Source organism: Pleurodeles waltl, chromosome 3_1 (assembly GCF_031143425.1).
Source record: "Pleurodeles waltl isolate 20211129_DDA chromosome 3_1, aPleWal1.hap1.20221129, whole genome shotgun sequence".
NCBI classification, from domain to species: Eukaryota; Metazoa; Chordata; class Amphibia; order Caudata; family Salamandridae; genus Pleurodeles; species Pleurodeles waltl.
The window spans coordinates 1,096,369,535-1,096,395,913 of NC_090440.1; positions in this window are offsets into that span (position 1 = coordinate 1,096,369,535).

Below are 26,379 nucleotides of genomic sequence, written 5' to 3' on the forward strand. Positions count from 1 at the left end.
ATATTCCAGCACTATTGGGCTGATTGATGCCTTTAGCAATAGAAAGTCTAGAAAGATCACGTTTTATCATGTGGTGCTATACCTACCATAATGATTTGTCCAAATACATTTCCTTTCTTAATATTGTCCTGCCTGAAATAATTCATAAAGCTCCTTAATGTGGTTACTTTTCAGAGATTCCATTTTTTATTTTGAGTTGTGTTTCTTATTTCTTGTTCCTACCTACTCAGGGCATGTGAAGATTGGGTTGGGAAGTTTATGTTAACGTTTTTTTACCGCACCGGAAATACGTCCTAGTGCGCTCCGAGAACCTTCACCACCAAGTCATTGAAGAAGCTGGTAAGTGCTACACTCATTTTGGTGCCTTTTATCGTTTCCAAGTTTGTTCTGAATAAACTTCTGGATAACCTGTTATATGCATATATTTGCATTAGGTAAGTAGGTGAAACAGGTCAAATTCTACCAATAACTTCCATATGCATACAGAATGTGAAATGAAATCTTTTGGTTTTTTTAATGTTATATTCCAAACGCTACACCTATTTTTCCCAAAGGTGGTCAATCTCATAAACTTGGAAACATATGCAGCACTGGGACCTTTTTTTGGAGGAGAATGAGGGTTTTCCTCAGAATCCAGCTGTTCCACAACTACCACTTTCTACACTTCTGACACCAAATGAAATATCTTGGTGTAAAAATTCCTTCAATTTGCTGAACACCTTCACTTTAAACACCTATATACTAAGCCTCACCTAATGAATCAATACCGGGGAGCCAATGAGGGCCAGCTGTACGAAAAAAGTGGTTTGTAATTTCCTACTAGCAAATTGTTGTTATTCGCTATTAGTAAATTGCAAACTGCGATGTACTACAGTTTCTCAGACACTGTTTGAGATTCCCAAATGGGCCATAAGAGACCTGCCTCATTAATATTCATGAGGCAGGTCACAATTTGCGACCCATTTGGGAATGGCCATAATTACAGGGATGGTGGCCTCCAAGGGTCAGCAGACCACCACGTCTGTGGTTGCTTTTTAAAAAAACACTCTTTTTTTAGGGTCGAGCCTGCGTTGCATGCACTTGCGCATGCGTATCGCAGCGAGACTCTTTAGTATTAAGAAAAGGGCTCGGAGCCCTGTCAACTTCACGTCAGTGTTTTTTATTGGTTCGTGGACTTGCCTAATAAAATCTGCTTGTTTTCTTTAGTCGAAGGCACGCATACGTCATGCCTTTTCCGGTGGCTGGCCCTCCTCGAGCGCAGCGACCAACGACAGAAAACATGCGAGGCTCGCTGTTTTCCATCGGGCTCGTGGACTTCTTTTTCTCTAATTTATGAGTGCGATCTCGCTTGGCAGAAGTCGAGCGCTTTACATAGTTAATTTCACTTTTTCGGGTTATGTACATAAATGCACTTTTGCCCGATAGGTGAAAAGTCGGGTTAGGAGTTTACAACGTGATCAGCTCTAACATGAGCAATCGCGAGACCCGTTGCATTGTAAATGCTTGTCTTGTAATGCAGCCCATTTTCCTTAAAGGAAAATGAGATGCATTACAGTAAAAAAACTGAAAAGTTTTCTTATAATTTTTTAAGAGCAGGCAGTGGGGACCAAGTCCTGCTCTTAAAAAATGTTTTCAGCCACATTCATAAAGGGGAAGGCGTCCCTTGGGGACTCCATCCCATTTGTGAATGGGTTACCACTTCCTCTAAGGAGTCGGTTAAAATATGAATGATTTGCAACAGCATTTCATTTGCAAAACATTCATAAATACCAGTGCGACTCGCTGTTAGGAAGGGACTCCCTTTACAAGTCTCTTCCTAGTAGAGACTCACAAGTCTTATTTTGCGAGTCAGTAATAGGTTACCGACTCGCAAAATAGGGGTGGTACACGTCAAAATGCATTTTACGGGTCATCGTCCGATGGGCCATTTGCAATTGGTAAAATGCTTGGTTCATCTGACCCCTGAGAGAGAAAAATCTAGAACTCTGGAGTTATTTTCATTAGGTATCACTGGGATTGTATTTTTATGTTCCTATCCATTTGCTGAGCTCCCCATTGTCAGATTGTAATGTTTGTTTTTATCTGCTTTTTTACGAAAATTAAGATTTGCTCATCTGTTTTTTATCACCTCATCCCATTGCGATGAGAACGTATTCGTTCTATATCCTAAGCCCTAATGCTTTGTTTGTATAGCATTCTGCTGTTCTTTTTTAGTTCTGGTCTGTGATGTATTAACCTTTTAAGTGCAGCTGTCTACCAATGGATAACAACCGCACTACATCACCAGTGCGGGTGTCGACCATTGGCTGACAGTGTGTCCCGAGCAGCCTGATGATTTTTTTTTTTTTACTTCAATGACAATGGCAGGGTGCATAGACATCATTGCAGTAAAAGTGAAAGTAAAACAAGCCAAAGGGCTCATTTTACTTTTGCTGAATCAGTGCACGGAGCATAACTCAGCCCCCAGAGCACTGATTCTTATGGGAGAGGTATCATTGTTAAGGGGAGAATCTCCCTTTTTCGTTTGGTACCTCTGCCCAGGGGATCGCTACTTGGAGAGTTATTTACAAGCAGGGATCCATCCACTGGAGGCTAGGGATAGGGAGAGCAGCCCCTTGGGCAAGGGCTTGCACTCTCCCTTGGCAATTTGGACATTTTCATCTTTCTGTCCCCTCTGGGGCAAATGAGGCAATTATGCAAAGGCTCTTATTGATCATGGTTTGATACGTTCCTGTCGCAGGCACCAGATTTAGCCACAGATTTGGCATAGTGTTTATATTGGAACAAGTGGAGCAATACTTTGTGGTAGGAAGTTTGTGGATTTCTGTAGATTCCAGAAGTTTCCATCACAGAAATGTAATGAAAATGTATGATTCCAGGCAAAGTTTGAGGTTTGAATGGCATTGTGCATAAAAAAAAAAACTCATGGGGTCCACGCAAGGCATACCATCCTGGACTCCCCTAGTTGACTAAACTGTGTAGGTTTGCTAGGTTTCCCTGGGAACCAGCTGGGTTAGGGCCCAAAATCCACAGCTACCCTCTTTGCTAAAAACTAGCTAGCTTTGAGTGGAAAAATGTGATGTATCCAGGTTTCCTTTTGGGCTGTTTCCTGTCGTGGGCACTAAACCTACCCACACAAGTGAGGTACCATTTTTATCAGGAGACATAGTGGAATGCTGGGTGGAAGGATGTTTGTGCTCCCAATAAATTCCAGAACTTTCCATCACAGCAATTTGAGGAAAATGTGTTATTTTATTCAAAGTTTGAGGTTTGCAAGGGATTCTGGGTAAAACCATCTGGTGGAAGCCAAACAAGTCACCCCATCGTGGATTCCCCTAGGTGACTAGTTTTCTAAAATGTACAGGTTTGCTAGGTTTCCTTAGGTGGCAGCTGGGCTGGGGCCCAAAATCCACTCCTACCCACTTTGCAAAAAACAGATCAGTTTTGAGTATGTATCCATGTTGCATTTTGGGCCATTTCCTTTTGCAGGAAGTAGGCTTACCCACACAAGAAGACACGTGGAAACATAGAATAGTAGAATATTTGTTATTATCAATTGGATTTCGCTGCATTTGTCCCTTCCAGATGAAAGCCATTGTGTAAGAAAGAAGACATTTTAAGAAATACCCTCTAAATTATAGTCTTGTATGGGTACCCACAAATTTAAAAATTTACAAATAACCACTGTTTCTAAATTCCAAATCTTGTGCCCATTTCAGAAATACATAGGTTATCTTGATACTTATTTTTTACTGTACATAATTCACCATATGAATTGGTCTATACCCAGTATACAATGAAAAACTATTGTATGCTGCAGCTCAGTTGTTGGCTCCGGGTACCTCTGGTTCTTGGAGAACCTACAAACCCTTTATATCCCTACAACCAAATTGGTCAATTGCTTTTGTAAGCCAGCCATCATGGCAAAACATTACAGATGAAAACATGGTCACAAATGGCTGCTTTTAGCTATTCATTCTGAATATTTCTTTATTTCAACAGCTAGTTTCTTTGGGAAACCCTTGAGGGATCTACAATGTGACCCCTCTCTGAATTCAGAATGTTGTTTATTTTTTCAAAGATATATAGCTTTCCTGAATCAACCATGGGTTTTACACCTGTTTCCACCACAAGCTGGAAGTCAGTATAAAGCAAAAAAAAAAAGGAAAAATGGGCTACGTCTTTAGAAAATGCCAAAACTGTGGTCAAAATTAGTTTCTGATTTATCTCTGCATGTTCCCAAAAGCTGGAAATATGGTGATTTTAGTACAGTGAACCATTTATTGATGCAATTTTTATGAAAAAAACAGACACTTTTATCCAGATCACTTTTTTCCTATTTTTTCCTAAACAATTCTAAATGTAGCTATATTTTGTCTAGTTTTGTGGTCCTTCAAGGGAATCCACAAGCCCTCGATACATTTAAAATCCACAGGATGTTGGAAAAGAGGAACAATTGTGGCATGGATACCCTATGTTGAAACAAAGTAATGGAACCCTGAGTATGAACTACCCCTAATAGCCAAAAAAGGGGTTGGCACTGGAGGAGGGAAGACCCATCAGTTAAGAGGTTAAACAGTCACATAAAAATGAACAGGTGTATGTATATGAACTAATTTCTATCTCACTAGAATGTGATGCCTAATTTTTACAGTAACCTGAGTGCTGCTATTTAATGTATTTTCCTCAGGACGTTGGTATTTTTGGGATGCTCTGATCTGGAAACAATTAGTTAGCACTGGAGTAAAGAAATCCATTTTTGTGAGATATATCATAGCCTTTACATCCAGTGTGACTGCAGTTATTCACTTAATATAGCTTTAAAATATATGGACTTATTTTATTTGGGTATTTACCTTTTTATCCATTTGACTGATACCCACAGTAGGTTACTTCAGTTATGCCATAGAAGAATAATATTCATATGATGTCAGTTTCTTTGATGTCAGCTCCAGTGATGTTATGTCTTATGATGTCACATCACATGCAAATGTGAGGCCCCATCTTCCCATTTCCTAGGGACCCGAAAGTCCTAAGACTGGCCCTGCTCCAGAGTCCATCCCAAGAACCTCTCTACAGTGAGATTAGCAACAGGACACATCACACCATCAATCCGATCCTGAAAGGGAAGAGAAACTCATGAGCAACAGTATAGTATTGGGAACATTATTGTTAGGATGTAGAACACTTAAATTAGAGATTGTGAACCACCAGGGTATTTTTAGTTCTCAGTGGCACCATTATGAGCAGCCATTGTTAGTAGTGTGTTTCTACAAAAGAAATATACGTCAGGGGCCAATCTGTGCAAAACACCAATCCTTCATTTGGCAAGAATTCCTAGAAAACTACTGGACCACAAAGAGATCATTGTTACCTGGACCCTTTGGAGCATTATCTACTCAGTTCATTTTTGTGCTTATGAGTTTATTTTTGTGCATTTAAAAATAATACATTCTGTTTGCAAGAGTAAATGAATGTCCTGTGCTCAAATCCTGAGAAGGCAATTTTCTGTACAATTGAGAACCAAGGGCCAGATGTAGGAAAGTCCCAAATTGCGACTTGCAATTTGCGAGTCCCTGCGACTCGCAAATTGCAAGTCGCAATTTGGGATGCAGAAAGGTGTCTCAGACACCTTCTGCAAGTCGCTATGGGGTCGCAAAGACCCACCTCATTAATATTAATGAGGTGGGTCGCAATTTGCGACCCCATAGCGACTCAGGGCACTCACGGGGATGGAGGCCTGCTGGGAACAGCAGACCTCCATGTCCGTGACTGCTTTTAAATAAAGCAGTTTTTTTTTTTTCAAAGTGCAACCCGTTTTCCTTAAAGGAAAACGAGCTGCACTTTGAAAAATAAACCGAAACCTTTTGTTTCGGTATTTTTCAGGGCAGGTAGTGGTCCATTGGACCACTGCCTGCTCTGAAAAATTATTTTTAGGTCCAGTCACAAAGGGGAAGGGGTCCCATGGGGACCCCTTCCCGTTTGCGACTGGGTTACCATCCACTTCAATCGGATGGTAACTGCGAGTCCATTTGCGACCGCTTTCGCGGTCGCAAATGGAATTGCATACCATTGCGACTCGCAAATGGGAAGGGAACACCCCTTCCTATTTGCGACTCGGAAATGCATTTTGCGAGTCGGTGCCGACTCGCAAAATGCATTTCTACATAGCAAAGACGCATTTGCGACTCGCAAACGGCGATTTTCGCCGTTTGCGAGCCGCAAAGTCTTTGCTACATCTGGCCCCAAGAGCTTACTATTCAAAGTTGTGTTGTTGGTCTTTGTCTCAAAAAGGATTAAAACTATGGGGCATATTTATCATGCAGCTGTGTTGCCCTTGTGCAGCGCAATGGGTTGAAAGGGTAATGCAACTACTAAGTAAGGTTTATCAAGTCATGCAAGGAAACCTTGCATGGCCCTGTGTGGCTTGATAAATCTGCCCCAGGGAGGCATTCCATGGGTGGCGTATGGGTGTGTATGTTAGGGAATCTTTGAAGTGAAGGAGATGCAAGGAAATATATGTGAGAAGAAGGGAAAATGGCGCGCTGAAAAGGAAAGCTATTAGGTGTGACATGCAGCAATCCCTCAAAGGACCAAATGGCCAGAGAGCTTCTTCTGTTCCTGTAGTTGGGTAGGGAACTAGTGTCACTAGTCCAAGAGAGTCTGGTCTTGCTTTTGGCTCAGAAAGGGTTCCTTTTTGCTGGGGTAAGCAAAGCAGTCTTTGGTCCAGGACGAGCCACAATTGAACTGTTCCGGGAAGGTTGTAAACAGGTTCAAGGTATCACACCTTTAGTTAGTGCTGGCTCCTGTTGTCATCGATGTGGATCTTGTCTTGTTGTTAGTGTCTGTCTAACACAAAGAGACTGCAGAAAAGAGTGGTGTGAAGAGAAGAATGGGCGAGGTTGAGACACTGCGATATATATTTTGATTTTGGATCAGGGAGGTGGTGGTGATTTTTCCCTGGGGAGGTGGTGGCGCCCAGGGCCAAAAACAGCCAGAGAGGAGGGCCATGTGGACCCCCCTCCTTATTGTAATTCTGGCCACACCCTGGGGAGGTGGTGGTCCCTTGGGTTGTAAATGGCGTGGGAAGTGGGTTGCGCGGGCCTCCTCTCACTATGTAAATAATGCAGGTGGTGGTCCTGGGACCCTAAAGAGCAGAAGAGGGGGCCCTCATGGACCCCCTCTTATATATACGCCAAGCCACGGGAGGTGGCGGTCTTGGGCCATAAACTGTTTGATTTGGCGTGCCTCAGGGAGGTGTTGGTACCCAGGGTCAAGATCGACTATTGGGATAGGGCCTTGTGTGCTCCCCACTCCATCATTAACATTATTTATTGCCACCTGACCCACCCAGGGGCCGAGTTTATACAAGTGCTGGAGACCATGCAAATTATTATTTTTTTTAGATCTGGGGATCCTCTGCGGTTTGGTAGCACAACTTAAAAAAAGGTGCATTTGGCAAAGCAGGGTCCTTGGGTGACCCCACCATCAGGCCTATAGGTATAGGGTATTCCTACCATTCCAAGCTTTTCTTTTTAACTATTTTATTGGACTCCAGAGTCCCAAAATGATTGCCAACAGTGGTTGAAGTGTTGGCAGCCAATCAGATCCCAGCATGAGATCTGTTGGATCCTTGGAGGATTCACGTCCCTAGATAAATAATTTTGTCTGAACAGATTTACATGAAATCACAAAAAGGGCTCTTTCTAGACCAAGGGCTAGCTTTCTGCCAAATTTGGTGTAATTCTGTCCAGTGCTTTTCACTGTTGTCACCTATGGGAAATTGCATGGGGAAAATGAGTTTTGGGATCCCCTTTTATTCGGTTCCTGCTTGAAGAAGCACCTGAAAACTTTCAACACAGCAGCTGAACTCAGGTATGTACTAGTTTGGAAAATTTTAGGAAGATTTGTCAAATGGTGCTAAAGTTATTGCCAAAAAATGGAAACTACGCCCTAAGTATAACTACCTACTGCTGGCAACTGCAAGCAGATAAAATAATATATGTATGTATGTATATATACATAAAACCCAGTCTTGAGTAGGTAGTTATATTTAGGACCATGCTTCCACAGAAAAAGCGTTTTTTGACTTGGCTATATTTTTGGCACCGTTTGACGAGTCTGCACAAAGTTTTCCAAAAAAAAGTGTGCCAGTGATTCTTGTCACGCATGGGAAGTTTCTGGGTGATCCGTCATGCAGGGACCGAGAAAAGGGGGGTAAAATAACACGTTTTCTATGTTAATTCTCATGGGAGTCTTGAACACAACTACAGCCCAAAGCACTGGACGGAATGACACCAAATTTGGCAAAAATGTAGCTGTCAGTATGCAGATTACCCTTTCAATTATTTGGTGTAAATCCATTCAGAAGCTTTTGAGACATCAAAGGAAATTCAAATTTGTATATCTTTGGCCTCGACGACTTTGCAAATAATGACAAGCTTGTGCAGGGAAATGCAGAGCTCTGATTGGCTGCCAACTCTTCAACCACAAAAAAGGCAAGAAAATAAGATAAGGGGCCAGGGTAACATCACCTTGATCTTTTTAGCTCTGGTACTGGTTTCCCAGAGGGACCCCTCTTGGGGCCAATTTTGTGACGAAATTGCAAATTTGCAGGAAAATCTTTTAAAAAACCAAGTTGCGGGCTGCTGTGCTTTTTTTTAAGAAGTCCCTGGGTGAGCCAGGTCCAGGGGGCAATAACATTTAGAATATAGCATGGTGGCCCATAGCCCCGGGGACCACCACCTTCACCACCGCCAAATAGATGTGGGGGGCACCCACCCCCCCAGTCCCAGGAACTGTCAACTCCCCAGGGCAAAATAGAAAATGGATGCATGGGGCCTGCCACTTCCTGATGTGAAATAGAAAATGGACGAGGGGGGGGTCACCTGGCAGCCCTGTGGATTGGCACCTCCCAGGGGCACGAGTTTAAATCCAATGCAGGGGGCCACCTGTCCCTCTGCAGCCCCAGGGACCGCCACCTCCCTGAGGCAAAATAGAAAATGGAGGAGGGGGGCCGCGTGCCCCCACCACACCCCCAGGAACAGGCACCTCCCCGGGGCAAAATAGAAAATTAATGCAGGGGCCACCCAGCTCCCACCAAGCAAAAGCAAACAAAGTCCACTTTCTGACAGTGGGAGCTATCAAACAGTATCCAACCCTGGTGATAAATCCAGCTTTCCACTGTGCAGAAGATCGCCATACCACTGCGGCAGCTGAATTCCGCTACAGGTATTACGACTCACAGCTCGGAATCTGCCACAATACAGACACCCACACAAGTCCGCCGCACCAAAGGTCAGTGATAAACTGGCGATACCAAAACCGACACCGTCACGCCAACAGGAATATGCGCACACTATCACGACCCATGAATCAACATGGTGGTCTTTCAACCACGGAAATCCATTGGCGGTACACACCGCCGCGCTCAAAATACACACACATTTACAAAACACAACTACATTGGACAATTCGAAATACACACCTGATACACATACACACATCACACTCACACACCCAATCCAATATAAAGCACACACCCACATCACCCACAAACCCTTACAAACAAATATTTTAAAGAAGGCCAGAGAGAAAGACTACCTAAAACAACACCAGCATCCACAGACACACAACACCATCACTTACACAACATCCACGCACCTCAAACAACACACACCAACACATCCCCTCACACATCACAACAGAAACCACCTCACACATCACCCACACCACATCATGGCACCGCAAAGACATCCCAGGTTCTCTGAGGAGGAGCTCAGGGTCATGGTGGAGGGAATCGTCCAGGTTGAGCCACAGCTATTCGGATCACAGGTGCAGCACACCTCTATTGCAAGGAAGATGGGGCTATGGCGCAGAACTGTCGACAGGGTTAACGCAGTGGGACAGCATCCAAGAACACGGGATGACATCAGGAAGAGGTGGAACGACCTACGGGGGAAGGTGCGTTCCGTGGTATCCAGACACCAGATTGCTATACAGAGGACTGGCGGTAGACCCCCACCTCCTCCCCCACAACTAACAACATAGGAGGAGCAAGTCTTGGCAATACTGCATCCTTAGGGCCTCGCAGGAGTAGCAGGAGGACTGGACTCTGGTAAGACATATCTATACTACTTTATCCCCCACACCCCACCTGCATGCCATCACATACTGCCACCCTTACCCTCACGCCCATCACCCCAACAACCCACAGATACCCCACTAACACAACCCACACATCCCAAAACCAAGCCCTGCATGTAACACCAATGCATGGACACCCATCACCAAAGCATGTCCAGTACAGAGACTCACTCATGCCCCAAAATCACCAATCACACAAGGACCAAGCCAATATTGCAAGCACAGGAGTAGAGGGTCACACACCCATTGCACAAGATGGCACACATAGATACAATAACTATGCATTTACACCCCAACAGGACCCATACCCAGCGTCCCCGGACAGGAGGTGCCAGACATATCCAGTCCCCCCACAGAAGAGACCCACAGTGATGACAGCAGCTCTGCACGCCTGGATGAAGATGACCAGCCCGGCCCATCAGGGACCTCGGGACAGTCGGTTCCCCTGACACAGTCACAATCCACCACTGAACCTCCCCCCTCAGGAAGCACCACCACAGCACCCACCCAACGGGCCATCCCTCTGTCCCCAGGACATGTCAATCAGCAGTGTGTCCACCACTACAGGGAACCCCACTAACACAGAATGCGCAGGGACCTGGGGGCAGTGGCAGTGGGCACATGGTTCAGGGGACAGAGGTACAGGATAACAGGGAAGCTGGGAGGACTGCTTTGTGACAGGGGGAGGACAGGCCCAGGGAACCCACTCTCCCCAAGGCACTATCCAACATCATGGGAGCTTACCACCATTCCAGGAGACCATGGGCACGGTACTGGCCAAGTTTCAGGAGACCCAGCTGCTGCAGGAGGAACACTACCTGGGGATCAGTGAGGACTTGAATTCCATTAACACCACCCTGGTCACCATTGCAGGGGTGCTGGCAGACCTTCTCAATACCAGAGGGACACAATGGTACACCAATGGGCCCCTGACACTAGCCTGGACAATGAACAGCCCTCCACCTCTGCCGGCGCTAGTGGACAGGAGGCACTACCACAGGAACAATAGGCCACCAGCACCCCACCCCCTGCATATGGAGAACCACCCGGCAAACGGTCCCTGAGATCCAGGAACAAGACAGAGAACATTGCCAAGACCGTCGCCAGGAAATAAGACCCCCCTGAATGTCACCCTTCTGTCCACTATGTCACCCTGTCCATCCTTAAACTGCCATTGCTCCACTTCCTATGCCCCTTTGGACAATGCACCAGTGAAACAAATAGACTGGACTCTGCCATGGACATACCTCCACCATCATCCCAGTCCATTTTACAACCCCTCCACTTATTTGCACAGGAATAAACACACTTCAATCACAAAACAATCTGGAGTCAGTCTGTGCTTTCACAAATGTGTAATTGCAATGTCTATGGAATATAGCACTGTCAATTTACTGGTTCACTTACCAATGTAACACAGCTGTAGGCCAGGAGTAAATATAGCAGAGGGCACAAAGTGGGACCCAGATCTGTGAAATGGAAAGTCAAAGTGACAAGTCAGTGTCCATACACTGAGTGAAAATGACAGACTCATGCTAGCTCCAACAATAGTATGAGATGTGGGAAGCAGTGACATCTTCTTACCTGTGTCTCACTGGAAGTATTGCAAGGTGATGTTGTTTTGGTTGACAATATCCTCTTCTTCTGCCTCCTCTTCTTCAGAGTCCACAGGCTCCACAGCTGCCATAAGACCACCATCTGGCCCTTCCGCCTGCAGAAAAGGCACCTGGTGTCGCAAAGCCAGGTTGTGCAACATACAGCAGGCCACGATTATCTGGCACACCTTCTTCGGTGAGTAGTATAGGGAACCACCTGTCAGATGGAGGCACCGGAATCTGGCCTTCAGTAGGCCAAAGGTGCATTCTATTATCCTCCTTGTTCACCCATGTGCCTCATTGTAACGTTCCTCTGCCCTTGTCCTGGCATTCCTCACTGGGGTCAGTAGCTATGAGAGGTTGGGGTAACCAGAGTCACCTGCAAATGTCGAGGGACAACTGTTAGACACACACTAACCCTTAGGGACAACCCCATACCCAGAGACCTATGTCAACTGTATTGGGACCTTGGCCTCACCTATTAGACACACACGGTGCCTCTGGAGTTGGCCCATCACATACAGGGTGCTGCTGTTCCTTAAAATGTAAGCGTCAAGCACAAAGCCAGGATACTTTTCATTCACATGGGAGATGTACTGGTCTGAAAAACACACCATCTGCAAATTCATCGAATGGTAGCTTTTCTGGTTTCTGTACACCTGGTCATTCCTGTGGGGGGACTAATGCCATATGCCAATGATGTTGGGGATATGTCCTAGGGCATAGAAGTCACCTTTCACTGTGGGTAAATCCTCCACCTGAGGGAAAACGATGTAGCTGCGCATGTGTTTCAGCAGAGCAGACAACACTCTAGACAACACGTTTGAGAAAATTGGCTGGGACATCCCTGATTCCATGGCCACTGTTGTTTGAAAAGACCCACTGGCCAAGAAATGGAGTACAGGCAGGACCTGCACTAGAGGGGGTATCCCTGTGGGTTGGCGGATAGCTGACATCAGGTCTGGCTCCAACTGGGCACACAGTTCCTGGATTGTTGCACGATCAAGTCTGTATGTGATTATGATGTGTCTCTCTTCCATTGTCGACAGGTCCACCAATGGTCTGTACACCAGAGGATGCCGCCATCTCATCACCTGCCCCAGCAGATGTGCCCTATGGAGGAGAACAGCGAGCAGAGAGTCATCCAACACTGAGGTATCACAATGTGTTTTATTGCAGAAACGTTAGTAATCCTCAATGTGTTGGTATCTGTCTGTATTTCCGGCCTAGATAGGTGTGAAGCAGTTTTCATGCATCCCATGTGACCCCCTGAAATGGCGGCTGCCTGACCTGTAAGGTGGGACAAGGGGATATGAGGTAACTGCGCTGGCGTTGTACACCGTCGCGGTGGGTGGTCGAAGACCGCAGCGCAATTCTGCATTGGTTAACATTGGGCCCTATGGGTCCCAGGAGCCAATGACGATGTACGCCGGTGGTGACGGTACACATCGCCGCGGACGTGACCGCCGTTTTCTGTCTGTTCACTCACTTGATACCTGACCTTCAACAGGAGAGGATCTACTCTACAAGAGCTGCTGTGACCTGTGTCTGGAAGCGACAGTGGTTCATGTGTCTGGGGAAAGGGCCCCTGCCTTCACTTCGGAGGAGTTGGAGAAACTAGTGGATGGAGTCCTCCCCCAGTACACACAACTGTACAGTCCTGCCAGACAAACAGGTGAGTACACTGTGAGCATGCTGCATGGGCAATGCCTGCTTTGAATGGTGTGGATGGAAGATACATGGGGGGGCTGAGGCCTGCATGTGTGGATGGTGAGTGTATGTGCGTCATGGCATGGGTGGAAACTGGTGGGCAATGAGTATGATGGTCCGGACGGGTGAGTAATTTCTTTTCCCCCTGTACCATTCCTCTAGGTCAACGCCCACCAGAAGAAGTGTATTTGGCGTGCCATCGACAAGGACGTCCGGACCCTCGGGGTCTACTACAGACGGAGCACCCACTGCCGTAAAAGATGAGAGGACCCGCATCGATGGAGCAAGAAGACGGCGGAGCCCAGCTGGGGATGGCCTCCCAACGTGGAAGGGGTGCCCGTCGCACCATGACCCCCCTGATGTCCCGGATCCTGGCGGTGGCATATCCGGAGTTGGATGGGCACTTGAGGGCATCACAGCATCCACAATGGGGTGAGTACACTCTCATTCAGCTGACTCTGTGCGCATTACGAGGTGTCTGGGTGGGGGAGGTGGGCAGTGGGTTCCCCTAGGCCAGGGCGAACTTGGTAGGCAAGGTCCCTTGTGAGGCAGGCTATGTGGCACCCCAACACCACTAGTGGTAAGAGCCATCTACACCTAGTCAGGCTCCTGTGACTTCCAGGTGCGCAGCAATTGGGCTTAGGCCTTGTACCCCATGGTCAGGTGAATTTTCTAGGAACTGTTAGTGCATGGCGTAGTGCTGAGGGCTGCTCCCTGTGTGTTGTGTCCGCCAACGGTAGTGGTGTTGCATGCACTGAACATGTTTTTCTTCTGCCTTTCCCACCCCTTTTTGTGGTCTCCCTGTTCTTGTGTGCAATATCATCATCAGGTGTAGGAGCAGTGGCACCGGAGCAGGAGGGAGCTGCAACCCACTTGGCCCTGGAGGGTGAAGCAGCAGAGTCTAAAGCCACCAGTGGGACGGAGGGCGAGGGGAGCTCCGCGATGGGACAGGAGCATACACCAGTGACAGCGACTCCTCCTCTGATGTGAGCTCCCTTGCGGTGGCGGGCACAGAGGTGTCCACCGCATCAACAGGTACAGCGGCCACCCCCCCTACCAGCACCGCCCTCCCAGCAGCCCCTCACCGTGTGTCCTGTGCCCACTCACCCAGGAGGGTGGGCATCTCCTTCGCCCCAGGCACCTCAGGCCCTGCCCCAGTCAGCCCTGCTGCCCTCAGTGAGGAGGCTATTGACCTCCTGAGATCCCTCACTGTTGGGCAATCTACCATTTTGAATGCCATCCAGGGTGTTGAGAGGCATTTGCAACAAACAAATGCATACCTGGAGGGCATTCATTCTGGGCAGGCGGCCCAACAGAGAGCATTTCAGGCTCTGGCCTCAACACTGATGGCAGCCATTGTCCCTGTGTACAGCCTCCCCCCTCCAACTTCCTCCACCCAGACCCAATCCCCTGTACCTCAGCCTATCCGAAGCACACCATCAGACAAGCATGCACACTCATCAACACACAAAAGTGGACATGGCAAACATAAGCACCACACATCCCACAAGCACCATCCCCATGCAGACACTGCAACATCCACTGCCTCCACTGTGTCCCCCTCCTCCACGTCCTCCTCCTCCCTCCCTGTCTCGTCTCCACTCATACCTGCATGCACTACATCCTCAGCCACTACCTCCATCACAGCACGCCCATCACCACACACCGCTCACGTGCAATCACCACCTCCACTACCATTCAAACATCCCCAGTGTCCTCTCCCAGTGTGTCTGTGAGCCCCCCTCCCAAAGTACACAAACGTAGGCACACACCCACCCAACAGCCATCCACCTCACAACAGCCTCCGGCCCATGCACCTTCACCCAAATTCAGCAGACTTACACCTCCTACAACCACTACCTCTTCCTCCACTCCCAAACCCCCTCCATCTTCCCGTCTCTGTGTGTCTAAAAAACTCTTCCTGGCTAACATTGACCTCTTCCCTACACCTCCTGCCCACCGTCCTTCCCCTAGGGCCAGGGTTTCCAGGTCCCAGCCCTAAACCTCAGCCACCAAATGCCCAGGCACAGTGGTGCCGGCAACTGCGGGGTCATCGAGTGCGCCACCCATCAGGGTTGCCAGTGTGCCACTTAGCGAGGCCAAGGACATTCCGCCACCTGCCAAGGTGAAAAAGGTGCCCACATCCTGGAGGGAGAAGCCGCACCTACGAGCCACCAAGGGCTCAGCAAAAACAAAAGGAGATAGTGGCAAGACAACTGCTGTACCATCAAAGGTGGGGAAGGGACAAAAGCACAAGAGAAGGTCAGGAGAGGGCACGGTGGCACCGACTGAGGGACCAGTGTCACACCTTCTGTCCACGACCACACCAACTTGTACGCCGGCGAACACCGCAATCTGCCCCACCACCACAACTGCCACCTGCACCGCCACCTGCACTGCCACCTGCACCGCCACCGGCACGTCTACAGCCTCAGTGACAGACCCCAGCCTCTTCCCCAGCGGGCAGCCATCTGAGGCTGCAGGAGACGTCCTGCTGTGTACCTCAGCAGGTGCTGACCCATGCACCACTGCCAGCACCGCTTCCACAGACACCGCTGCAAGCACCGCCACCAGCCCCACGACGTGCTCGGACAGTGGCATCACCGCTGACATGGCTACCATCCCCAGTGGTCAGTCGTCCGAGGCTGGAGGAGACTTCCTGGACCCTGGCCAGCGTCCATGAGGCATGACTTCCATCACTGTTTGCACCTGCAGGTGGAATGCGAAGCCGCAGCAGTGTGTGGTGTGTCACTGCCTCCATGGCGTATCATGCTACCTGTACCTCGGCAATCTCGTGGCACACACACCCAGGTGAGGGAATTGTACCGGCCACACTGCACATGGAGCACTCTGGCCACCATGCCCCCTCCAGAACCAGTGGAGATTGACATCCACTACCTCAGTCCTTGTCAGGATGAAGCACTCTGGGCACCAGGCCCCCTCCAGAACCAGTGGAGAGATACATCCACTACCTCAGTCCTTGTCAGGATGAAGCACTCTGGGCACCAGGCCCCCTCCAGAACCAGTGGAGATTGACATCCACTACCTCAGTCCTTGGCAGGATGAAGCACTCTGGGCAGCAGGCCCCCTCCAGAACCAGTGGAGATTGACATCCACTTGAGAGACTGTGGCTTTGCACTCCTCAGGATAAAGCAGTGGGCAAACCACCCACTTGAGAGACTTGAGAGACTGTGGCTTTGCACTCCCCAGGATAAAGCAGTGGCAAACCACCGACTGGAGAGACTTGAGAGACTGTGGCTTTGCACTCCCCAGGATAAAGCAGTGGGCAAACCACCAACTGGAGAGACTTGAGAGACTGTGGCTTTGCACTCCCCCAGATACAGCAATGGGCATGGAGCCCCCTCGTGCAGCAGTGGCGTTGTGCGTTCATCTGGCTGAGGTGCCTGTATATTTTTGACCTGATGCCCCAGCAGTGTTCTCTCTGTTTCCAGTCAGGTATCTAGTGTGGGCTTCGCCCATGCATTTTGGGCCCAGTGGTCCACGGACAATGATTGGTACACTATCCGGACTTGTGTAGTTGGTGTACATATTTGTATATACTGAATTTAGATTTTTGACTATCAGATTTTTCATGACTACAATCGTTACAATCATTTCCTTTTGTCCTCGCGTTCTTCCAGGGGGTGTATATGTAATGTTGCTGCTTGTATTTGTGTGTATGGTGTTGTGGGTGAGGGTGGGGGTGGGGGTATAGCGTGTTGCATGTGTGTGTCACTCTCTTTTCCCTCCCCCTCCTCTGTGTTGCAGGTGCAGTACTCACCGTGATCATCAACGGCCTCTGTCCTGCTCCAGATAGAGCAGGAGGAAGAGTAGCATAGGCAGGACCTGTAGTTCGGGCTCCATGGCTTCCTGGTTCCTTTTTAGGTGTCGAAAGCTGAGTGGTTTCCCTTCTGTGTACTGTTTCTGCCGTGCTTTTGATAGCATTGGTTCCGCCCCGGAAAAGGTGTCGGATATGCCTCTTGTAAAACAGTGGCCGGTACTTTGTCCTCCGCCTGTCTGTTGGCAGTTACCGCTGTGGTGTTTGTTTCTACCGCCGTGGCGGTCTGAGTGTTAAAGTGGCTGTCTATGTTGGCGGTTTTCGCCATGGTCGTGATTCCATTTTGTTTTCCGTCAGCCTGTTGGCGGTATTACTGCCGCTTCAACACCGACCGCCAGGGATGTAATGAGGGCCATAGTCACTTCTGGCCTAATGGTCAAGTTCTTGTCTATTGCTCAGTAGGCTGAAGATTCAAATACTAGTATCGCTTGGCAGTGGGTTTGTTTATGTCTGGAAGCTTCACAGTAAATAGTCACCTGTGCCCTAAAGGTTATGGTTCCCAGACCCTTACACAGAAAATTGAGGGTTCCTTTCCAGGTGTGCCTGTGGTCATGCTTCTTCTTTAATTTCTTTCAAAAGTTTAAGTTTCATACTGAAAGGTGATCTTACTCTTTTTAATTGACAAATACATTTTTCTTTTCAATTTGTCCAGAAATATCTCATTCTATGTATATAATTTATCAAAGCCTAAAAAAACTCTTTATTTCTCTCCCTCCCACTCTATTTCTCTCTCTCATTCAATGTATTTCTCCCACTCTCACACCCACTCAGACCTTTACACACCTACTTACAGACCCACTAAGGCACTCACACACCCATTTACGGATCTACTCAGGCCCTACTTCATCCACTCACATCTGCACTCAGACCCTAACACACCCACTCACAGACCCACTCAGACTCTCACACATCCACTCACAGACCCACTGAAACACTCATGTATCCACTCATTGACACGCCCACTAACAGATCTAATAAGACACAGACTCACCCAGACTCACCCACTCTCACACATGGACAGACACTCTCACAGCCACTCTTACTCCCAGATACACCCTGTCACACCTATTCTCACATGCAGAGAGAGGGACTTGGCCGCAGCATCTGGACGCAGTTAACTATAACTTGCACCCTCGCCATGCACTGCTAATTACCCCAAAAATTACAGTACTCATGACATCTTTGATAACATCATTGATAATGTCACTGTAACGTCTTTAGTAAAAGTATTATTCAGATAGCTGTGCATGGAGGGGGTGCAAGTTATAGTTACGTTAGGGCATGAGTTATAGTTACTTGGAATAGCTCTAACTATAACAGGTAAATTTCAATGGTTTTGTACGTTTAAAATGTGAGCCTAACTATTACATCCCTGTAACCTTTGTTTTTTTCGGTGAAATTCTATTTTTGTTTAATTGTATCTCTTAACTATAATGTCTCTGGAACCTTTGTTTTTTCAATATATATATCCAGATAGTGCCCTTCAAATATAAAGACGTAGTGACACTCCCACCAAGTATGCAGATTGCAAGGTTTATTTAGCTGAACTCAACTAACGTGTTTTGGTCCTCCTTGGACATTGGTCAGGGTTGAGGTACAACATTCTCTTGCTTCTTTCAACAAAACAAACTCCACATAGAAAACTGACTTTCCTGCAATATTCCACAGTTATGCCATATCTACAGTGGCCATCTTACACGGTGTCCTGTGCTATACTCAAAAGCATCAATTTTATCACTATTAACTTATACAAAACCATAAGGTGTATTTCTTAGAAACAATCAACAAAAGTAAAGGACATTAATAGGACGTTGCCTAATACTCCCCATTCCGTTTTTAGTTTTCTGTACGTAGGCACAGCTCATGCTTGGTATATGAATCATACTCGACAATTACGCCCTAGTGTGCTACCCCATCATAAACAGCAGTTATGAGTATAATTATTAGAAACCATCATCAAAAGTAAAATACAATAATCGGACGTTCCCTAGTACTCCCCATTCCATTTTTAGTTTAATGTGCTTATGCACAACTGATGCCTTTTAATACTCCTGATATTTAAATCTGTTGGTCCTGGCCTTTTTTGCAGGGTCATCCCCAAACTTTTTGCCTCCCCCTCCTAGATTTTCAGACCTGTTTTGTTTACTTTAGGACTTTGGGCACTTTACCTCTGCTAACCAGTGCTAAAGTGCATGTTCTCTCTGTCTAAATTGTATTGCCCATTGGTTTATCCAGACGTAGCACATCTTATTTACTTGTAAGTCCCTAGTAAAGTGCACCAGAGGTGCCCAGGGCCTGTAAATCAAATGAAACTAGTGGGCCTGCAGCACTGATCGTGCCACCCCCATGAGTAGCCCTGTGAACATGGCTCAGACCTGCAACTGCTGTGTCTGTGTGAACAGTTTTTAACTGCCAGTTTGACCTGGCAAGTGTATACACTTGCCAGGCCCCAAATTACCCTTTTACTACATGTTGGTCCCCCCTAGGTTAAGCTCAAGGTAGCCCTTTGGACAGGGTGTAGTGCATTTAAAAGATAGGGTATGTACTGGGGGGTTTTACATGCCCTAATAGTAAAATACTGCTAAATCAATTTTTTACTATTGCAAGGCCTATCTCTCCCATCGGTTAACATGGGGATTGCCTTTAAATAACTTTTAAGTACAGTTTCCCATTGTGAGTAGATAGAAATGTAGAGTTTGGGGTCTCTGAACTCACAATTTAAAAATACACCTAATGGGAAAGTTGGCTTTTAGATTGTCTGTTTGAAAATGCCACTTTTATAAAGTGGGAATTTTGTTGCTTAACCATTCTGTGCCTCTGCTTGGCTGCTGCATCCATGTCTGAGTCAGACTGACAGTTGGGCTGTTTGTGAATTCACTCTAGACAGTGACACAAAGGCAGCTGAGGTGTGCATGTCCTGATGAGTCTTCTTCCTGGCTTGGAGAGGTAGGGAGAAGCTGTCACATGCACTTGAAAGGGCTGTGTCAGTCCCTTCACAATACAATCTCCAACCCCCTAGAGTGAGGCTGGGGCAGGGCAAGGAAGAGGCAGGTCTTGTGCACTACAAAGACTTTCCTTTGAAGTTTGCCTATTTCAAAGGCAGAAATGAGTATAAGCATTGGGCTGCTGACCCCACAACTCTAGAATACTTCTTGATCAAGAGGAATCTGTGTCAAGGAGAAGAGCTGGAGAGCTGTGAGGAGGAATACTGACCCTTTGCTGTGTGTGCTTTACTGAGTTGGCCTGTAGTTGCTGCTTCTGCCTTAGGGGGGATAAAGACTGGACTTTGCTGTGTATCCTGCTCGTGAAGTTTCTCCAAGGGCTTGGACTGAGCTTGCTTTCCCTAAAGAAGGCTCAGGGACATCAAAGACTTTATCTGCCAGCAACTGGTCTCTCTTGATGAGACCCCTGACTTGCCAAGTGGTACCACATCCAGTCCCTGGGCTGTGGAAGAAGAAGATGGCAGAATCTGAGTGAAAATCCACGCACCGGAGCTATGTGACAGAAAAATCAATGCAGCGCCAGCGCCGTGGCTGAAAAATCAGTGAAATTGCCCCATCACCAGTTCAGCACAGAATAATCACTACTGTGCCTCCAGATTCTCCATGCATCGTCCCTGGGTGTCAAATCTCCAACATCACCGCATGGGCTCGAGGCTACCTGCCTGGAAATTGGCACATCCCTTCCCTGCGAGGAAAGAATTTATGCATCACTTATCCAGCAGAGAAAGAATTGATGCACAGCCTCACTTGCGACTAAGGAATCAATGCATCACTTGCTTTTCCGATGTACGCCTGCCCCTGTGGCTTTATTTTTAATGCATACCAGGTACTTTGTGCTAAAATAGCGCACCAGTTTTGCACCAAAATGTATTAATGTGGGCCTTGATATATTTACTTGTGGATGTTTGATTTTTGTCATTTCTGGTCTTCTTTGATTTAGATAAATATGGGGTATATATTTAAACCAGTGTGGAGCCCTTTTGTGGTGTTTTCACTTTGTTACTGTGTGTGTTTGTACAAATACTTTACACATTGCCTCTGAGATAAGCCTGCCTGCTTGCGTCAAGCTACCAAGGGGGTGAGCAGGAGTTATCTGAGCTGTGTATCTCCCTTACCCTGACTAGAGTGAGGGTCCCACTTGGACAGGGTGTAAACTGACTGCCAACTGGAGACCCCATTTCTAACAGAATCCTACTCCATAATTGTGACATAGTGGGTACCACATGATAAACAGCAATAATAACAAAACCTCTGAATACCTGCACATCAATATCGCATTAAGTTTATAGTAATCTATTCTTCATCTCAACTTGTTCTGCTCTGGTCCTGTCATACTGAAAACAAAAATAAAAGAAAACGCATTAAGACATAAAAAACATTATATAAACTGTCACTTATAATAGATAGAAAAGAGAAACATCAAATGCTTTTTCTTAAACAAATTCATGCCATTAAGCATCTACATTTAAAACTCTAGGTTCTAAGGTATCACATCTAAAAATGTAGCGAGTCTCCGCCTTCTCTCTAGTACCCCCTCTTGGGTTACTTAGTGTAGTATCCACCACTGAGAGCCAGATTTAATAGAAAAGTGGCTTAACACCACTTTGAAAATACAGTGCAGGACACTGCGCCACCTGAGCGTTATAAAAAGTGACGTTCCGGTGGCGATAAGGCCTTTTAAATATGGCCCTGAATACTTTACATATCCAATATTTCCACTGTGCACTTTCCAGAAATGCCTTGCCACTGGGTAGGTATTCTTTTTAATTGCCCTTCAGTGTTTCAGAACCCGCTTATGGGCTAGAAAAATAGTACCTCCAATATACATAAAATTGCAGCTACATGTCAACACATATACTTCATACTCTGTCTTATATGTAAGGTGTTTGGAAATTCTTAATTCTTGCCCTAATGATGTTTGTATAGTAGTCACATTGATGCCATGCTTGTAGGCCTTCCACTTCTTCCACTTGAAAAAGCACACTTTTGGCTTCAACCACCCACTCTGCTTGCTTCATATGTCATTGTACACTAGCGTATCCTCTAAAGATCTTGCTCTCCTATACAAAATAAGGGGTTTGCAAGGGATCTTCTCTGAAATTATCAAATCACTTTGTATAAGGTACCAATGCACCTGAAGAATTTTCCTCACAGAAAAATGGTCCCTATTCTATGTGGTGACAAACCTCTTTAATGTTCTCATTGCTTTTTCTTTAACTAACACCTCTTCCTGTTTTAATCTCCCTACTCTTTTGGATGCTGTATTTAACATACTTGCACTGTAACCCCTACGTCTGAACCTCTCTTTCATTTCATTGCATATGTGCTTAAAACATGCCTCCTTATTGCACACTCTCCTGACTCTCAATAATTCACAATAAGCGATACTTTTTTCATACTCTCTGGATGGAAACTAGCAGCATGTAATGTGCTATTACTAGCTGTATTCTTCCTATGTATATGAGTGACCAACCTCCCATCCACTATATCTATGGCTACATTCAAAAACTCACTGTGTGTGGCAGTGATACTGCTGGTAAATGTTAGATTAATAGTATTACTTTTCAAATCATTAACAAAGATTGTGCAGTTGACACCTCCCCGTTTCAGATAATGAATGGATTGTTTATAAACCTTGTCTACAGGATATGTTTTGGAGCCAAATATTCGGTTGCCACTAGGTGTTTATGGTTAGGACCATTTTTACCATAGATGGAGCGTTTTTTGTTTTGCCAATTAGTGGCGCGTTTGATGAATCTTCATGAAATTTTCAAAAGGTATACTTTGGTCAGTTCAGCTGCTGTCTAGAAAGGTTCAAGGTGATCAATCAAGTGGGGACTGATAAAAAGGAGGGGTCCCAAAACACTTTTCCCCATTCTATGTCAATGGTATTTTTCAAATTTGTTAACACGACTCCAGCCCGAAACGTTGAACAGAATTACATCAAATTTAGCAGAAAGCTAGATCTTGGTCCCGAAAGCATGCTTTCTTGCGATCTGCTGTTTTTTTGTGTGTTTTTTAAAATTATTTTATGGATTATTCATCAGAACAAACGTAACAAACAACAAAGATGCCCGTAGAACAGGAATAGCATAATTGACACATTGTACAGTCCCATATCGGTTGCCAAGAGACCTCGGCCATGCTGTAAAACACCAGTGATAATCGCAACAAAGTTCAGCTCCATGACCACCCGGCACACCCCGGCTATACCTCGGCCCAATACTCATTGAGCGCAAAAAAGCCAAAAGCCAGGGACAAGGAAGCAGAAGCAGGCGTTCGTAGGCTGAAAAAACATCCATAATCAACTGAGAGAAAAGAGCAAAGAACAAACTGGGAAGGGAGGAAGGAGGGCAGCACAGCTAACAGGCCACACATATCAGCTGTGGCGCTTGAGTAGGGCGGCAGTAACCAGAACGCCATGCGCGTGGCCAGCCAATAAACACCCAGGCAGTCTCACTGCAGAGACTCCAATAAGGAACGCAGCGGGCCCCCAGGAACCAGCTCCCAGAAAATCATCAATTGTTCATGGCAGAACGAAGCATCACGCAGCCAATCTGAGCCACGGGGAGCCCGACCACGACCCCAGCACATTGCAACCCTACGCTTCGCCAGCAGCAGGCCCACCAGTCTCCTATGGGCGGACGGCACCTCATCGACATATCCAAGCAGCGCAAGTTTGGGGGAAAAAGGCAACTCCAATCCTGTTATCTCCTCAATCATATGCATTACCTCCATCCAGTAAGTGTGAACACACCCACAGCACCACGGACAGGCCAGAAAATCGGCAACCGGAGCTCGGCACCTCTCACAGCTCGCATCCACGTGCAAGCCCATAACATGTAAGCCTTTCGGGGTGTAATATAAGCGATGCAGAAACTTAAAATGTATAAGCCGCAACCTGTAGTTAGGTGACAGAGCTCTCATACGGGCACAACATTTCCGCCACACTTCTTCCGAGATGGTCTCACCCACATCCTTGCAGCCGTCGCAGCGCTGCTCTGCTGATCTTGCAAGCAGGTATATAATTTAGTGATGGGCTTTTGCGGTGACTGCGCCCGGCACAGCACCTCTAGAGCCTGGCACACCGGCAGAGTCTCCGGGAGGCTGGAAAAGCGTGCACGCAACATCGCGCAAACACGCAATACATATAACCTATGCAGCGCAGTATCACTCCCATTCTCTAGCACAGCCTCCGGAGATATCAACCACCCATCGTCAAACCACTCACCCAGCTCAGTTAGGCTAGAATCACGAAGGAAGTCACGCAGCTTCACATTACGAAACATTCTCTCGTCTGCGACATCTAATACCGACATTGAGGGAGCAAAAGGCTTGCCCACACCAGACCGGCGCAATAATGCGGTCCAAGCTCTAATTGTGCACTGTACTGTATCCACACCACACACCCTATGTCGGGGGAGATCCCCGAGAACTCAAGACAGGCCGTCAGGCCACACCGCATCACTTTCAGATGCAAGATGCGGTAAATACCGGATAGGGTGCAGCCAGTAATACGCAGAATGGGCCTGAGCGCAGTGGTAGTAAAGCTCCAAATTCGGGACGGCAAGGCCGCCCAGCTCAAGAGCAGCATCAGCTTCTCCCTGGGCTGTCCACCTGCCCAAACTAGTCGTATCATGGCAGACCGAAGGCCCCGCAGAAAACTCGCAGTTAGAATAAGAAGAAGATTCACAAACAGGTATAGGAATCTTGACAGCACCATCATTTTAGCAACTGCGATGTGCCCAATAAGCGAAAGCGGCAGCGAACGCCACGTCTCAACTTTATCCTCCAACCACGCAATAGCCTTGCCATAATTAGCCCGCCAAAGCGTCTCCACTTCACAACTTAGCCAGACTCCCAGATAGTGCACCGGACCATCCGACAATCCAATCGGATACTGGGAGGGGAATTCCGCCGTCCTCACAGAGAGGGGCATCACCACCGACTTGTACCAGTTAATCCCGATACCGGAGAAGGTCCCAAAGCGCACTATCTCATCCAGGATCACATACAAATTGTTCTGCGGCTCACGCACATACAGCACAATATCATCTGCATACAAGGATATTTAAATAGGCCGCTGTCAAAAAGGTAGCCCCATCTTATTGTGATGCTGTCTCAAATATGCTGCAAGGGGCTCCATCGCAACTGCAAATAGCAGCAGGGAAAGAGGGCACCCCAGACGAGTCCTGCGAGCCAGCCGGAACGAGCCAGAAACACTACCATTCAACTGCAGTCTAGCATTGGGTTCTGAGTACAGCAGCCAGATCAATTGCACAAAACACACACTCATGCCCACTCTCGCAAGCAGTCAAAGCCTTAGTGGCATCCAAGAACACCGCCGCTGCGTCGTCCTCAGTGTCAATTGTGCTTGCGATTGCAAAGTACATGTGCAGATTATGAGACGTAGATCTTCCAGTCACAAACCCAGATTGGTCCGGTAATCCCAATTTCGGGAGCAGCGGCTGTAACCTTGCCGCAATCATCTTAGCCAGGATTTTATTATCAATATTAATCATAGAGAGCGGGCAGCACGAGTCACAGCAATGCCGATCCTTGCCCGGCTTGAGAATCTTAACAATCAAAGCCTCGCGAAGAGAGGCAGGGAGAACCCCAGTCTCCATAGCCTCCGCGTAGACCTCCAAAAGGTGAGGAGCCAATATATCTGCGTACTACCTATAAAATGCCGGAGTCAATCCATCTAGGCCAGGGACTTGTCTTCGGGCAAACCACGAATCGCCGCCTGTACCTCCTCGACAGAAAAGGGGGCATCAAAATAAGACCTGTGTGCTTCGTCAAACCAGAGCAAAGAAATCTCAGAAAAGTAGTCCTGAGCCGCACCTACGTCCAGTCCAGTGGGCCCAGCATAAAGATCCTAATTTTTTTTTGTAAAAACCCGCATAACGCCTTCCATCCCCACCACCCGCTCACCCTCCACACTGTCTATCTCAGTAATGTAAGTGCTAGCCCAAGGCCTACACAACATGTGTGCCAGCGTGCGCCCGGCTCTCTCACCTTCACCATATCGCCGCACCCTGGCAAATCTCCCCATAAAGCAGATTTCCCGAATCGAGGCCTCCTCATA